We start from the raw sequence: 17248 nt of genomic DNA, 5'->3' as shown, positions 1-17248 counted from the left end.
TGTTTGACCCCGAACATCATTATTTTTTTACTAAACATGTCTGCAGCGTGGCCCATTAGCTCAGTTAGTTAGAGCGTCGTGCTAATAACGCGAAGGTCGTGGGTTCGATCCCCCCATGGGCCAGTGGTTCAATTTTGTCTTCGGAACACCATTTGTTACCGTGATCCTTATTGCGGCTTTTTATAGTTTATTTTTTTCCTACTGTCCTAAATAATTCAAATCAATATTTATGCAGATATGCTGATTTATACAAAAATTTCTCTCCAGTTATACACAATATAAATGTTTGACCCCGAACATCATTATTTTTTTACTAAACATGTCTGCAGCGTGGCCCATTAGCTCAGTTAGTTAGAGCGTCGTGCTAATAACGCGAAGGTCGTGGGTTCGATCCCCCCATGGGCCAGTGGTTCAATTTTGTCTTCGGAACACCATTTGTTACCGTGATCCTTATTGCGGCTTTTTATAGTTTATTTTTTTCCTACTGTCCTAAATAATTCAAATCAATATTTATGCAGATATGCTGATTTATACAAAAATTTCTCTCCAGTTATACACAATATAAATGTTTGACCCCGAACATCATTATTTTTTTACTAAACATGTCTGCAGCGTGGCCCATTAGCTCAGTTAGTTAGAGCGTCGTGCTAATAACGCGAAGGTCGTGGGTTCGATCCCCCCATGGGCCAGTGGTTCAATTTTGTCTTCGGAACACCATTTGTTACCGTGATCCTTATTGCGGCTTTTTATAGTTTATTTTTTTCCTACTGTCCTAAATAATTCAAATCAATATTTATGCAGATATGCTGATTTATACAAAAATTTCTCTCCAGTTATACACAATATAAATGTTTGACCCCGAACATCATTATTTTTTAAATAAACATATATGTCTGCAGCGGGGCCCATTAGCTCAGTTAGTTAGAGCGTCGTGCTAATAACGCGAAGGTCGTTGGTTCGATCCCCCCATGGGCCAGTGGTTCAATTTTGTCTTCGGAACACCATTTGTTACCGTGATCCTTATTGCGGCTTTTTATAGTTTATTTTTTTCCTACTGTCCTAAATAATTCAAATCAATATTTATGCAGATATGCTGATTTATACAAAAATTTCTCTCCAGTTATACACAATATAAATGTTTGACCCCGAACATCATTATTTTTTAAATAAACATATATGTCTGCAGCGGGGCCCATTAGCTCAGTTAGTTAGAGCGTCGTGCTAATAACGCGAAGGTCGTTGGTTCGATCCCCCCATGGGCCAGTGGTTCAATTTTGTCTTCGGAACACCATTTGTTACCGTGATCCTTATTGCGGCTTTTTATAGTTTATTTTTTTCCTACTGTCCTAAATAATTCAAATCAATATTTATGCAGATATGCTGATTTATACAAAAATTTCTCTCCAGTTATACACAATATAAATGTTTGACCCCGAACATCATTATTTTTTAAATAAACATATATGTCTGCAGCGGGGCCCATTAGCTCAGTTAGTTAGAGCGTCGTGCTAATAACGCGAAGGTCGTTGGTTCGATCCCCCCATGGGCCAGTGGTTCAATTTTGTCTTCGGAACACCATTTGTTACCGTGATCCTTATTGCGGCTTTTTATAGTTTATTTTTTTCCTACTGTCCTAAATAATTCAAATCAATATTTATGCAGATATGCTGATTTATACAAAAATTTCTCTCCAGTTATACACAATATAAATGTTTGACCCCGAACATCATTATTTTTTTACTAAACATGTCTGCAGCGTGGCCCATTAGCTCAGTTAGTTAGAGCGTCGTGCTAATAACGCGAAGGTCGTGGGTTCGATCCCCCCATGGGCCAGTGGTTCAATTTTGTCTTCGGAACACCATTTGTTACCGTGATCCTTATTGCGGCTTTTTATAGTTTATTTTTTTCCTACTGTCCTAAATAATTCAAATCAATATTTATGCAGATATGCTGATTTATACAAAAATTTCTCTCCAGTTATACACAATATAAATGTTTGACCCCGAACATCATTATTTTTTTACTAAACATGTCTGCAGCGTGGCCCATTAGCTCAGTTAGTTAGAGCGTCGTGCTAATAACGCGAAGGTCGTGGGTTCGATCCCCCCATGGGCCAGTGGTTCAATTTTGTCTTCGGAACACCATTTGTTACCGTGATCCTTATTGCGGCTTTTTATAGTTTATTTTTTTCCTACTGTCCTAAATAATTCAAATCAATATTTATGCAGATATGCTGATTTATACAAAAATTTCTCTCCAGTTATACACAATATAAATGTTTGACCCCGAACATCATTATTTTTTTACTAAACATGTCTGCAGCGTGGCCCATTAGCTCAGTTAGTTAGAGCGTCGTGCTAATAACGCGAAGGTCGTGGGTTCGATCCCCCCATGGGCCAGTGGTTCAATTTTGTCTTCGGAACACCATTTGTTACCGTGATCCTTATTGCGGCTTTTTATAGTTTATTTTTTTCCTACTGTCCTAAATAATTCAAATCAATATTTATGCAGATATGCTGATTTATACAAAAATTTCTCTCCAGTTATACACAATATAAATGTTTGACCCCGAACATCATTATTTTTTTACTAAACATGTCTGCAGCGTGGCCCATTAGCTCAGTTAGTTAGAGCGTCGTGCTAATAACGCGAAGGTCGTGGGTTCGATCCCCCCATGGGCCAGTGGTTCAATTTTGTCTTCGGAACACCATTTGTTACCGTGATCCTTATTGCGGCTTTTTATAGTTTATTTTTTTCCTACTGTCCTAAATAATTCAAATCAATATTTATGCAGATATGCTGATTTATACAAAAATTTCTCTCCAGTTATACACAATATAAATGTTTGACCCCGAACATCATTATTTTTTTACTAAACATGTCTGCAGCGTGGCCCATTAGCTCAGTTAGTTAGAGCGTCGTGCTAATAACGCGAAGGTCGTGGGTTCGATCCCCCCATGGGCCAGTGGTTCAATTTTGTCTTCGGAACACCATTTGTTACCGTGATCCTTATTGCGGCTTTTTATAGTTTATTTTTTTCCTACTGTCCTAAATAATTCAAATCAATATTTATGCAGATATGCTGATTTATACAAAAATTTCTCTCCAGTTATACACAATATAAATGTTTGACCCCGAACATCATTATTTTTTTACTAAACATGTCTGCAGCGTGGCCCATTAGCTCAGTTAGTTAGAGCGTCGTGCTAATAACGCGAAGGTCGTGGGTTCGATCCCCCCATGGGCCAGTGGTTCAATTTTGTCTTCGGAACACCATTTGTTACCGTGATCCTTATTGCGGCTTTTTATAGTTTATTTTTTTCCTACTGTCCTAAATAATTCAAATCAATATTTATGCAGATATGCTGATTTATACAAAAATTTCTCTCCAGTTATACACAATATAAATGTTTGACCCCGAACATCATTATTTTTTTACTAAACATGTCTGCAGCGTGGCCCATTAGCTCAGTTAGTTAGAGCGTCGTGCTAATAACGCGAAGGTCGTGGGTTCGATCCCCCCATGGGCCAGTGGTTCAATTTTGTCTTCGGAACACCATTTGTTACCGTGATCCTTATTGCGGCTTTTTATAGTTTATTTTTTTCCTACTGTCCTAAATAATTCAAATCAATATTTATGCAGATATGCTGATTTATACAAAAATTTCTCTCCAGTTATACACAATATAAATGTTTGACCCCGAACATCATTATTTTTTTACTAAACATGTCTGCAGCGTGGCCCATTAGCTCAGTTAGTTAGAGCGTCGTGCTAATAACGCGAAGGTCGTGGGTTCGATCCCCCCATGGGCCAGTGGTTCAATTTTGTCTTCGGAACACCATTTGTTACCGTGATCCTTATTGCGGCTTTTTATAGTTTATTTTTTTCCTACTGTCCTAAATAATTCAAATCAATATTTATGCAGATATGCTGATTTATACAAAAATTTCTCTCCAGTTATACACAATATAAATGTTTGACCCCGAACATCATTATTTTTTAAATAAACATATATGTCTGCAGCGGGGCCCATTAGCTCAGTTAGTTAGAGCGTCGTGCTAATAACGCGAAGGTCGTTGGTTCGATCCCCCCATGGGCCAGTGGTTCAATTTTGTCTTCGGAACACCATTTGTTACCGTGATCCTTATTGCGGCTTTTTATAGTTTATTTTTTTCCTACTGTCCTAAATAATTCAAATCAATATTTATGCAGATATGCTGATTTATACAAAAATTTCTCTCCAGTTATACACAATATAAATGTTTGACCCCGAACATCATTATTTTTTAAATAAACATATATGTCTGCAGCGGGGCCCATTAGCTCAGTTAGTTAGAGCGTCGTGCTAATAACGCGAAGGTCGTTGGTTCGATCCCCCCATGGGCCAGTGGTTCAATTTTGTCTTCGGAACACCATTTGTTACCGTGATCCTTATTGCGGCTTTTTATAGTTTATTTTTTTCCTACTGTCCTAAATAATTCAAATCAATATTTATGCAGATATGCTGATTTATACTAGCGTTTCTGTCTAGTTATACACAATATAAATGTTTGACTCCGAACATCATTATTTTTTTACTAAACATGTCTGCAGCGTGGCCCATTAGCTCAGTTGGTTAGAGCGTCGTGCTAATAACGCGAAGGTCGTGGGTTCGATCCCCCCATGGGCCAGTGCTTCAATTTTGTCTTCGGAACACCATTTGTTACCGTGATCCTTATTGCGGCTTTTTATAGTTTATTTTTTTCCTACTGTCCTAAATAATTCAAATCAATATTTATGCAGATATGCTGATTTATACTAGCGTTTCTGTCTAGTTATACACAATATAAATGTTTGACTCCGAACATCATTATTTTTTTACTAAACATGTCTGCAGCGTGGCCCATTAGCTCAGTTGGTTAGAGCGTCGTGCTAATAACGCGAAGGTCGTGGGTTCGATCCCCCCATGGGCCAGTGGTTCAATTTTGTCTTCGGAACACCATTTTTTTACCGTGATCCTTATTGCGGCTTTTTATAGTTTATTTTTTTCCTACTGTCCTAAATAATTCAAATCAATATTTATGCAGATATGCTGATTTATACTAGCGTTTCTGTCTAGTTATACACAATATAAATGTTTGACTCCGAACATCATTATTTTTTTACTAAACATGTCTGCAGCGTGGCCCATTAGCTCAGTTGGTTAGAGCGTCGTGCTAATTCTGAGAAGGTCGTAGGTTCGATTCCCCCAAGGGACAGTGGTTCAATTTTGTCTTCGGATCACAATTTGTTACCGTGATCCTTATTGCGGCTTTTTATAGTTTATTTCTTACTACTGTCCTAAACAATTCATATCAATATTTATGCAGATATGCCGATTCATACTAGCTTTTCTGTCAAGTTATGCACAATATAAATGTTTGACCCCGAACATCATTACTTTTCTACTAAACATGTCTGCAGCGGGGCCCATTAGCTCAGTTCGTTAGAGCGTCGTGCTAATGACGCGAAGGTCGTGGGTTCGATCCCCCCATGGGCCAGTGGTTCAATTTTTTCTTCGGATCACAATTTGTTACCGTGATCCTTATTGCGGCTTTTTATAGTTTATTTTTTCCTACTGTTCTAAACAATTCATATCAATATTTATGCAGATATGCCGATTCATACTAGCTTTTCTGTCTAGTTATACACAATATAAATGTTTGACCCCGAACATCATTACTTTTCTACTAAACATGTCTGCAGCGGGGCCCATTAGCTCAGTTCGTTAGAGCGTCGTGCTAATGACGCGAAGGTCGTGGGTTCGATCCATCATAGGCCAGTGGTTCAATTTTGTCTTCGGAACACCATTTGTTACCGTGATCCTTATTGCGGCTTTTTATAGTTTATTTTTTTCCTACTGTCCTAAATAATTCAAATCAATATTTATGCAGATATGCTGATTTATACTAGCGTTTCTGTCTAGTTATACACAATATAAATGTTTGACTCCGAACATCATTATTTTTTTACTAAACATGTCTGCAGCGTGGCCCATTAGCTCAGTTGGTTAGAGCGTCGTGCTAATTCTGAGAAGGTCGTGGGTTCGATTCCCCCATGGGCCAGTGGTTCAATTTTGTCTTCGGATCACAATTTGTTACCGTGATCCTTATTGCGGCTTTTTATAGTTTATTTCTTACTACTGTCCTAAACAATTCATATCAATATTTATGCAGATATGCCGATTCATACTAGCTTTTCTGTCAAGTTATGCACAATATAAATGTTTGACCCCGAACATCATTACTTTTCTACTAAACATGTCTGCAGCGTGGCCCATTAGCTCAGTTGGTTAGAGTGTCGTGCTAATGACGCGAAGGTCGTGGGTTCGATCCATCATGGGCCAGTGGTTCAATTTTGTCTTCGGATCACAATTTGTTACCGTGATCCTTATTGCGGCTTTTTATAGTTTATTTTTTCCTACTGTCCTAAACAATTCATATCAATATTTATGCAGATATGCCGATTCATACTAGCTTTTCTGTCTAGTTATACACAATATAAATGTTTGACCCCGAACATCATTACTTTTCTACTAAACATGTCTGCAGCGTGGCCCATTAGCTCAGTTGGTTAGAGCGTCGTGCTAATAACGCGAAGGTCGTGGGTTCGATCCATCATGGGCCAGTGGTTCAATTTTGTCTTCGGATCACAATTTGTTACCGTGATCCTTATTGCGGCTTTTTATAGTTTATTTTTTCCTACTGTCCTAAGCAATTCATATCAATATTTATGCAGATATGCCGATTCATACTAGCTTTTCTGTCTAGTTATACACAATATAAATGTTTGACCCCGAACATCATTACTTTTCTACTAAACATGTCTGCAGCGGGGCCCATTAGCTCAGTTCGTTAGAGCGTCGTGCTAATAACGCGAAGGTCGTGGGTTCGATCCCCCCATGGGCCAGTGGTTCAATTTTGTCTTCGGATCACAATTTGTTACCGTGATCCTTATTGCGGCTTTTTATAGTTTATTTTTTCCTACTGTCCTAAGCAATTCATATCAATATTTATGCAGATATGCCGATTCATACTAGCTTTTCTGTCTAGTTATACACAATATAAATGTTTGACCCCGAACATCATTACTTTTCTACTAAACATGTCTGCAGCGTGGCCCATTAGCTCAGTTGGTTAGAGTGTCGTGCTAATGACGCGAAGGTCGTGGGTTCGATCCATCATGGGCCAGTGGTTCAATTTTGTCTTCGGATCACAATTTGTTACCGTGATCCTTATTGCGGCTTTTTATAATTTATTTTTTTCCTACTGTCCTAAATAATTCAAATCAATATTTATGCAGATATGCTGATTTATACTAGCGTTTCTGTCTAGTTATACACAATATAAATGTTTGACTCCGAACATCATTATTTTTTTACTAAACATGTCTGCAGCGTGGCCCATTAGCTCAGTTGGTTAGAGCGTCGTGCTAATTCTGAGAAGGTCGTGGGTTCGATTCCCCCATGGGCCAGTGGTTCAATTTTGTCTTCGGATCACAATTTGTTACCGTGATCCTTATTGCGGCTTTTTATAGTTTATTTCTTACTACTGTCCTAAACAATTCATATCAATATTTATGCAGATATGCCGATTCATACTAGCTTTTCTGTCAAGTTATGCACAATATAAATGTTTGACCCCGAACATCATTACTTTTCTACTAAACATGTCTGCAGCGTGGCCCATTAGCTCAGTTGGTTAGAGTGTCGTGCTAATGACGCGAAGGTCGTGGGTTCGATCCATCATGGGCCAGTGGTTCAATTTTGTCTTCGGATCACAATTTGTTACCGTGATCCTTATTGCGGCTTTTTATAGTTTATTTTTTCCTACTGTCCTAAACAATTCATATCAATATTTATGCAGATATGCCGATTCATACTAGCTTTTCTGTCTAGTTATACACAATATAAATGTTTGACCCCGAACATCATTACTTTTCTACTAAACATGTCTGCAGCGTGGCCCATTAGCTCAGTTGGTTAGAGCGTCGTGCTAATAACGCGAAGGTCGTGGGTTCGATCCATCATGGGCCAGTGGTTCAATTTTGTCTTCGGATCACAATTTGTTACCGTGATCCTTATTGCGGCTTTTTATAGTTTATTTTTTCCTACTGTCCTAAACAATTCATATCAATATTTATGCAGATATGCCGATTCATACTAGCTTTTCTGTCTAGTTATACACAATATAAATGTTTGACCCCGAACATCATTACTTTTCTACTAAACATGTCTGCAGCGGGTCCCATTAGCTCAGTTCGTTAGAGCGTCGTGCTAATGACGCGAAGGTCGTGGGTTCGATCCCCCCATGGGCCAGTGGTTCAATTTTGTCTTCGGATCACAATTTGTTACCGTGATCCTTATTGCGGCTTTTTATAGTTTATTTTTTCCTACTGTCCTAAACAATTCATATCAATATTTATGCAGATATGCCGATTCATACTAGCTTTTCTGTCTAGTTATACACAATATAAATGTTTGACCCCGAACATCATTACTTTTCTACTAAACATGTCTGCAGCGTGGCCCATTAGCTCAGTTCGTTAGAACGTCGTGCTAATGACGCGAAGGTCGTGGGTTCGATCCCCCCATGGGCCAGTGGTTCAATTTTGTCTTCGGATCACAATTTGTTACCGTGATCCTTATTGCGGCTTTTTATAGTTTATTTTTTCCTACTGTCCTAAACAATTCATATCAATATTTATGCAGATATGCCGATTCATACTAGCTTTTCTGTCTAGTTATACACAATATAAATGTTTGACCCCGAACATCATTACTTTTCTACTAAACATGTCTGCAGCGTGGCCCATTAGCTCAGTTGGTTAGAGCGTCGTGCTAATAACGCGAAGGTCGTGGGTTCGATCCATCATGGGCCAGTGGTTCAATTTTGTCTTCGGATCACAATTTGTTACCGTGATCCTTATTGCGGCTTTTTATAGTTTATTTTTTCCTACTGTCCTAAACAATTCATATCAATATTTATGCAGATATGCCGATTCATACTAGCTTTTCTGTCTAGTTATACACAATATAAATGTTTGACCCCGAACATCATTACTTTTCTACTAAACATGTCTGCAGCGTGGCCCATTAGCTCAGTTGGTTAGAGCGTCGTGCTAATAACGCGAAGGTCGTGGGTTCGATCCATCATGGGCCAGTGGTTCAATTTTGTCTTCGGATCACAATTTGTTACCGTGATCCTTATTGCGGCTTTTTATAGTTTATTTTTTCCTACTGTCCTAAACAATTCATATCAATATTTATGCAGATATGCCGATTCATACTAGCTTTTCTGTCTAGTTATACACAATATAAATGTTTGACCCCGAACATCATTACTTTTCTACTAAACATGTCTGCAGCGGGTCCCATTAGCTCAGTTCGTTAGAGCGTCGTGCTAATGACGCGAAGGTCGTGGGTTCGATCCCCCCATGGGCCAGTGGTTCAATTTTGTCTTCGGATCACAATTTGTTACCGTGATCCTTATTGCGGCTTTTTATAGTTTATTTTTTCCTACTGTCCTAAACAATTCATATCAATATTTATGCAGATATGCCGATTCATACTAGCTTTTCTGTCTAGTTATACACAATATAAATGTTTGACCCCGAACATCATTACTTTTCTACTAAACATGTCTGCAGCGTGGCCCATTAGCTCAGTTCGTTAGAACGTCGTGCTAATGACGCGAAGGTCGTGGGTTCGATCCCCCCATGGGCCAGTGGTTCAATTTTGTCTTCGGATCACAATTTGTTACCGTGATCCTTATTGCGGCTTTTTATAGTTTATTTTTTCCTACTGTCCTAAACAATTCATATCAATATTTATGCAGATATGCCGATTCATACTAGCTTTTCTGTCTAGTTATACACAATATAAATGTTTGACCCCGAACATCATTACTTTTCTACTAAACATGTCTGCAGCGTGGCCCATTAGCTCAGTTGGTTAGAGCGTCGTGCTAATAACGCGAAGGTCGTGGGTTCGATCCATCATGGGCCAGTGGTTCAATTTTGTCTTCGGATCACAATTTGTTACCGTGATCCTTATTGCGGCTTTTTATAGTTTATTTTTTCCTACTGTCCTAAACAATTCATATCAATATTTATGCAGATATGCCGATTCATACTAGCTTTTCTGTCTAGTTATACACAATATAAATGTTTGACCCCGAACATCATTACTTTTCTACTAAACATGTCTGCAGCGTGGCCCATTAGCTCAGTTGGTTAGAGCGTCGTGCTAATAACGCGAAGGTCGTGGGTTCGATCCCCCCATGGGCCAGTGGTTCAATTTTGTCTTCGGATCACAATTTGTTACCGTGATCCTTATTGCGGCTTTTTATAGTTTATTTTTTCCTACTGTCCTAAACAATTCATATCAATATTTATGCAGATATGCCGATTCATACTAGCTTTTCTGTCTAGTTATACACAATATAAATGTTTGACCCCGAACATCATTACTTTTCTACTAAACATGTCTGCAGCGTGGCCCATTAGCTCAGTTGGTTAGAGCGTCGTGCTAATAACGCGAAGGTCGTGGGTTCGATCCATCATGGGCCAGTGGTTCAATTTTGTCTTCGGATCACAATTTGTTACCGTGATCCTTATTGCGGCTTTTTATAGTTTATTTTTTCCTACTGTCCTAAACAATTCATATCAATATTTATGCAGATATGCCGATTCATACTAGCTTTTCTGTCTAGTTATACACAATATAAATGTTTGACCCCGAACATCATTACTTTTCTACTAAACATGTCTGCAGCGTGGCCCATTAGCTCAGTTGGTCAGAGCGTCGTGCTAATAACGCGAAGGTCGTGGGTTCGATCCCCCCATGGGCCAGTGGTTCAATTTTGTCTTCGGATCACAATTTGTTACCGTGATCCTTATTGCGGCTTTTTATAGTTTATTTTTTCCTACTGTCCTAAACAATTCATATCAATATTTATGCAGATATGCCGATTCATACTAGCTTTTCTGTCTAGTTATACACAATATAAATGTTTGACCCCGAACATCATTACTTTTCTACTAAACATGTCTGCAGCGTGGCCCATTAGCTCAGTTGGTTAGAGCGTCGTGCTAATAACGCGAAGGTCGTGGGTTCGATCCATCATGGGCCAGTGGTTCAATTTTGTCTTCGGATCACAATTTGTTACCGTGATCCTTATTGCGGCTTTTTATAGTTTATTTTTTCCTACTGTCCTAAACAATTCATATCAATATTTATGCAGATATGCCGATTCATACTAGCTTTTCTGTCTAGTTATACACAATATAAATGTTTGACCCCGAACATCATTACTTTTCTACTAAACATGTCTGCAGCGTGGCCCATTAGCTCAGTTGGTTAGAGCGTCGTGCTAATAACGCGAAGGTCGTGGGTTCGATCCATCATGGGCCAGTGGTTCAATTTTGTCTTCGGATCACAATTTGTTACCGTGATCCTTATTGCGGCTTTTTATAGTTTATTTTTTCCTACTGTCCTAAACAATTCATATCAATATTTATGCAGATATGCCGATTCATACTAGCTTTTCTGTCTAGTTATACACAATATAAATGTTTGACCCCGAACATCATTACTTTTCTACTAAACATGTCTGCAGCGTGGCCCATTAGCTCAGTTCGTTAGAACGTCGTGCTAATGACGCGAAGGTCGTGGGTTCGATCCCCCCATGGGCCAGTGGTTCAATTTTGTCTTCGGATCACAATTTGTTACCGTGATCCTTATTGCGGCTTTTTATAGTTTATTTTTTCCTACTGTCCTAAACAATTCATATCAATATTTATGCAGATATGCCGATTCATACTAGCTTTTCTGTCTAGTTATACACAATATAAATGTTTGACCCCGAACATCATTACTTTTCTACTAAACATGTCTGCAGCGTGGCCAATTAGCTCAGTTGGTTAGAGCGTCGTGCTAATAACGCGAAGGTCGTGGGTTCGATCCATCATGGGCCAGTGGTTCAATTTTGTCTTCGGATCACAATTTGTTACCGTGATCCTTATTGCGGCTTTTTATAGTTTATTTTTTCCTACTGTCCTAAACAATTCATATCAATATTTATGCAGATATGCCGATTCATACTAGCTTTTCTGTCTAGTTATACACAATATAAATGTTTGACCCCGAACATCATTACTTTTCTACTAAACATGTCTGCAGCGTGGCCCATTAGCTCAGTTGGTTAGAGCGTCGTGCTAATAACGCGAAGGTCGTGGGTTCGATCCATCATGGGCCAGTGGTTCAATTTTGTCTTCGGATCACAATTTGTTACCGTGATCCTTATTGCGGCTTTTTATAGTTTATTTTTTCCTACTGTCCTAAACAATTCATATCAATATTTATGCAGATATGCCGATTCATACTAGCTTTTCTGTCTAGTTATACACAATATAAATGTTTGACCCCGAACATCATTACTTTTCTACTAAACATGTCTGCAGCGTGGCCCATTAGCTCAGTTCGTTAAAGCGTCGTGCTAATGACGCGAAGGTCGTGGGTTCGATCCCCCCATGGGCCAGTGGTTCAATTTTGTCTTCGGATCACAATTTGTTACCGTGATCCTTATTGCGGCTTTTTATAGTTTATTTTTTCCTACTGTCCTAAACAATTCATATCAATATTTATGCAGATATGCCGATTCATACTAGCTTTTCTGTCTAGTTATACACAATATAAATGTTTGACCCCGAACATCATTACTTTTCTACTAAACATGTCTGCAGCGTGGCCCATTAGCTCAGTTGGTTAGAGCGTCGTGCTAATAACGCGAAGGTCGTGGGTTCGATCCATCATGGGCCAGTGGTTCAATTTTGTCTTCGGATCACAATTTGTTACCGTGATCCTTATTGCGGCTTTTTATAGTTTATTTTTTCCTACTGTCCTAAACAATTCATATCAATATTTATGCAGATATGCCGATTCATACTAGCTTTTCTGTCTAGTTATACACAATATAAATGTTTGACCCCGAACATCATTACTTTTCTACTAAACATGTCTGCAGCGTGGCCCATTAGCTCAGTTGGTTAGAGCGTCGTGCTAATAACGCGAAGGTCGTGGGTTCGATCCATCATGGGCCAGTGGTTCAATTTTGTCTTCGGATCACAATTTGTTACCGTGATCCTTATTGCGGCTTTTTATAGTTTCTTTTTTCCTACTGTCCTAAACAATTCATATCAATATTTATGCAGATATGCCGATTCATACTAGCTTTTCTGTCTAGTTATACACAATATAAATGTTTGACCCCGAACATCATTACTTTTCTACTAAACATGTCTGCAGCGTGGCCCATTAGCTCAGTTGGTTAGAGCGTCGTGCTAATGACGCGAAGGTCGTGGGTTCGATCCCCCCATGGGCCAGTGGTTCAATTTTGTCTTCGGATCACAATTTGTTACCGTGATCCTTATTGCGGCTTTTTATAGTTTATTTTTTCCTACTGTCCTAAACAATTCATATCAATATTTATGCAGATATGCCGATTCATACTAGCTTTTCTGTCTAGTTATACACAATATAAATGTTTGACCCCGAACATCATTACTTTTCTACTAAACATGTCTGCAGCGTGGCCCATTAGCTCAGTTCGTTAGAGCGTCGTGCTAATGACGCGAAGGTCGTGGGTTCGATCCCCCCATGGGCCAGTGGTTCAATTTTGTCTTCGGATCACAATTTGTTACCGTGATCCTTATTGCGGCTTTTTATAGTTTATTTTTTCCTACTGTCCTAAACAATTCATATCAATATTTATGCAGATATGCCGATTCATACTAGCTTTTCTGTCTAGTTATACACAATATAAATGTTTGACCCCGAACATCATTACTTTTCTACTAAACATGTCTGCAGCGTGGCCCATTAGCTCAGTTCGTTAGAGCGTCGTGCTAATGACGCGAAGGTCGTGGGTTCGATCCCCCCATGGGCCAGTGGTTCAATTTTGTCTTCGGATCACAATTTGTTACCGTGATCCTTATTGCGGCTTTTTATAGTTTATTTTTTCCTACTGTCCTAAACAATTCATATCAATATTTATGCAGATATGCCGATTCATACTAGCTTTTCTGTCTAGTTATACACAATATAAATGTTTGACCCCGAACATCATTACTTTTCTACTAAACATGTCTGCAGCGGGGCCCATTAGCTCAGTTCGTTAGAGCGTCGTGCTAATGACGCGAAGGTCGTGGGTTCGATCCCCCCATGGGCCAGTGGTTCAATTTTGTCTTCGGATCACAATTTGTTACCGTGATCCTTATTGCGGCTTTTTATAGTTTATTTTTTCCTACTGTCCTAAACAATTCATATCAATATTTATGCAGATATGCCGATTCATACTAGCTTTTCTGTCTAGTTATACACAATATAAATTTTTGACCCCGAACATCATTACTTTTCTACTAAACATGTCTGCAGCGGGGCCCATTAGCTCAGTTCGTTAGAGCGTCGTGCTAATGACGCGAAGGTCGTGGGTTCGATCCCCCCATGGGCCAGTGGTTCAATTTTGTCTTCGGATCACAATTTGTTACCGTGATCCTTATTGCGGCTTTTTATAGTTTATTTTTTCCTACTGTCCTAAGCAATTCATATCAATATTTATGCAGATATGCCGATTCATACTAGCTTTTCTGTCTAGTTATACACAATATAAATGTTTGACCCCGAACATCATTACTTTTCTACTAAACATGTCTGCAGCGTGGCCCATTAGCTCAGTTGGTTAGAGCGTCGTGCTAATAACGCGAAGGTCGTGGGTTCGATCCATCATGGGCCAGTTGTTCAATTTTGTCTTCGGATCACAATTTGTTACCGTGATCCTTATTGCGGCTTTTTATAGTTTATTTTTTCCTACTGTCCTAAACAATTCATATCAATATTTATGCAGATATGCCGATTCATACTAGCTTTTCTGTCTAGTTATACACAATATAAATGTTTGACCCCGAACATCATTACTTTTCTACTAAACATGTCTGCAGCGTGGCCCATTAGCTCAGTTGGTTAGAGCGTCGTGCTAATAACGCGAAGGTCGTGGGTTCGATCCATCATGGGCCAGTTGTTCAATTTTGTCTTCGGATCACAATTTGTTACCGTGATCCTTATTGCGGCTTTTTATAGTTTATTTTTTCCTACTGTCCTAAACAATTCATATCAATATTTATGCAGATATGCCGATTCATACTAGCTTTTCTGTCTAGTTATACACAATATAAATGTTTGACCCCGAACATCATTACTTTTCTACTAAACATGTCTGCAGCGTGGCCCATTAGCTCAGTTGGTTAGAGCGTCGTGCTAATAACGCGAAGGTCGTGGGTTCGATCCATCATGGGCCAGTTGTTCAATTTTGTCTTCGGATCACAATTTGTTACCGTGATCCTTATTGCGGCTTTTTATAGTTTATTTTTTCCTACTGTCCTAAACAATTCATATCAATATTTATGCAGATATGCCGATTCATACTAGCTTTTCTGTCTAGTTATACACAATATAAATTTTTGACCCCGAACATCATTACTTTTCTACTAAACATGTCTGCAGCGGGGCCCATTAGCTCAGTTCGTTAGAGCGTCGTGCTAATGACGCGAAGGTCGTGGGTTCGATCCCCCCATGGGCCAGTGGTTCAATTTTGTCTTCGGATCACAATTTGTTACCGTGATCCTTATTGCGGCTTTTTATAGTTTATTTTTTCCTACTGTCCTAAGCAATTCATATCAATATTTATGCAGATATGCCGATTCATACTAGCTTTTCTGTCTAGTTATACACAATATAAATGTTTGACCCCGAACATCATTACTTTTCTACTAAACATGTCTGCAGCGTGGCCCATTAGCTCAGTTGGTTAGAGCGTCGTGCTAATAACGCGAAGGTCGTGGGTTCGATTCCCCCAAGGACAGTTGTTCAATTTTGTCTTCGGATCACAATTTGTTACCGTGATCCTTATTGCGGCTTTTTATAGTTTATTTTTTCCTACTGTCCTAAACAATTCATATCAATATTTATGCAGATATGCCGATTCATACTAGCTTTTCTGTCTAGTTATACACAATATAAATGTTTGACCCCGAACATCATTACTTTTCTACTAAACATGTCTGCAGCGTGGCCCATTAGCTCAGTTGGTTAGAGCGTCGTGCTAATAACGCGAAGGTCGTGGGTTCGATCCATCATGGGCCAGTTGTTCAATTTTGTCTTCGGATCACAATTTGTTACCGTGATCCTTATTGCGGCTTTTTATAGTTTATTTTTTCCTACTGTCCTAAACAATTCATATCAATATTTATGCAGATATGCCGATTCATACTAGCTTTTCTGTCTAGTTATACACAATATAAATGTTTGACCCCGAACATCATTACTTTTCTACTAAACATGTCTGCAGCGTGGCCCATTAGCTCAGTTGGTTAGAGCGTCGTGCTAATAACGCGAAGGTCGTGGGTTCGATCCATCATGGGCCAGTTGTTCAATTTTGTCTTCGGATCACAATTTGTTACCGTGATCCTTATTGCGGCTTTTTATAGTTTATTTTTTCCTACTGTCCTAAACAATTCATATCAATATTTATGCAGATATGCCGATTCATACTAGCTTTTCTGTCTAGTTATACACAATATAAATGTTTGACCCCGAACATCATTACTTTTCTACTAAACATGTCTGCAGCGTGGCCCATTAGCTCAGTTGGTTAGAGCGTCGTGCTAATAACGCGAAGGTCGTGGGTTCGATCCATCATGGGCCAGTTGTTCAATTTTGTCTTCGGATCACAATTTGTTACCGTGATCCTTATTGCGGCTTTTTATAGTTTATTTTTTCCTACTGTCCTAAACAATTCATATCAATATTTATGCAGATATGCCGATTCATACTAGCTTTTCTGTCTAGTTATACACAATATAAATGTTTGACCCCGAACATCATTACTTTTCTACTAAACATGTCTGCAGCGTGGCCCATTAGCTCAGTTGGTTAGAGCGTCGTGCTAATAACGCGAAGGTCGTGGGTTCGATCCATCATGGGCCAGTTGTTCAATTTTGTCTTCGGATCACAATTTGTTACCGTGATCCTTATTGCGGCTTTTTATAGTTTATTTTTTCCTACTGTCCTAAACAATTCATATCAATATTTATGCAGATATGCCGATTCATACTAGCTTTTCTGTCTAGTTATACACAATATAAATGTTTGACCCCGAACATCATTACTTTTCT

General features: G+C 38.9%; 5 non-coding genes across 5 annotated transcripts; all 5 read left to right on the top strand.

Moving 5' to 3' along the window:
• The first annotated feature begins 4597 nt into the window (after positions 1 to 4597).
• TRNAI-AAU (transfer RNA isoleucine (anticodon AAU)) lies at positions 4598 to 4671 on the top strand. Its single transcript has one exon. It is a non-coding gene; the product is annotated as a tRNA-Ile (tRNA).
• Positions 4672 to 4880: 209 nt separating this feature from the next.
• TRNAI-AAU (transfer RNA isoleucine (anticodon AAU)) lies at positions 4881 to 4954 on the top strand. The gene has a single exon. It is a non-coding gene; the product is annotated as a tRNA-Ile (tRNA).
• A 5279-nt stretch (positions 4955 to 10233) lies between these two features.
• Positions 10234 to 10307, top strand: TRNAI-AAU (transfer RNA isoleucine (anticodon AAU)). Its single transcript has one exon. It is a non-coding gene; the product is annotated as a tRNA-Ile (tRNA).
• A 489-nt stretch (positions 10308 to 10796) lies between these two features.
• On the top strand, positions 10797 to 10870 carry TRNAI-AAU (transfer RNA isoleucine (anticodon AAU)). Its single transcript has one exon. It is a non-coding gene; the product is annotated as a tRNA-Ile (tRNA).
• A 2458-nt stretch (positions 10871 to 13328) lies between these two features.
• Positions 13329 to 13402, top strand: TRNAI-AAU (transfer RNA isoleucine (anticodon AAU)). Its single transcript has one exon. It is a non-coding gene; the product is annotated as a tRNA-Ile (tRNA).
• The last annotated feature ends 3846 nt before the right edge of the window (positions 13403 to 17248 follow it).

This window comes from Parasteatoda tepidariorum, chromosome 4, assembly GCF_982258835.1.
Source record: "Parasteatoda tepidariorum strain Cologne lab strain chromosome 4, Ptep-v5.0, whole genome shotgun sequence".
Lineage (NCBI taxonomy): Eukaryota > Metazoa > Arthropoda > Arachnida > Araneae > Theridiidae > Parasteatoda > Parasteatoda tepidariorum.
The sequence above is the reverse complement of the archived record's forward strand: the minus strand, read 5'-3'. Positions and strand labels throughout refer to the sequence as shown.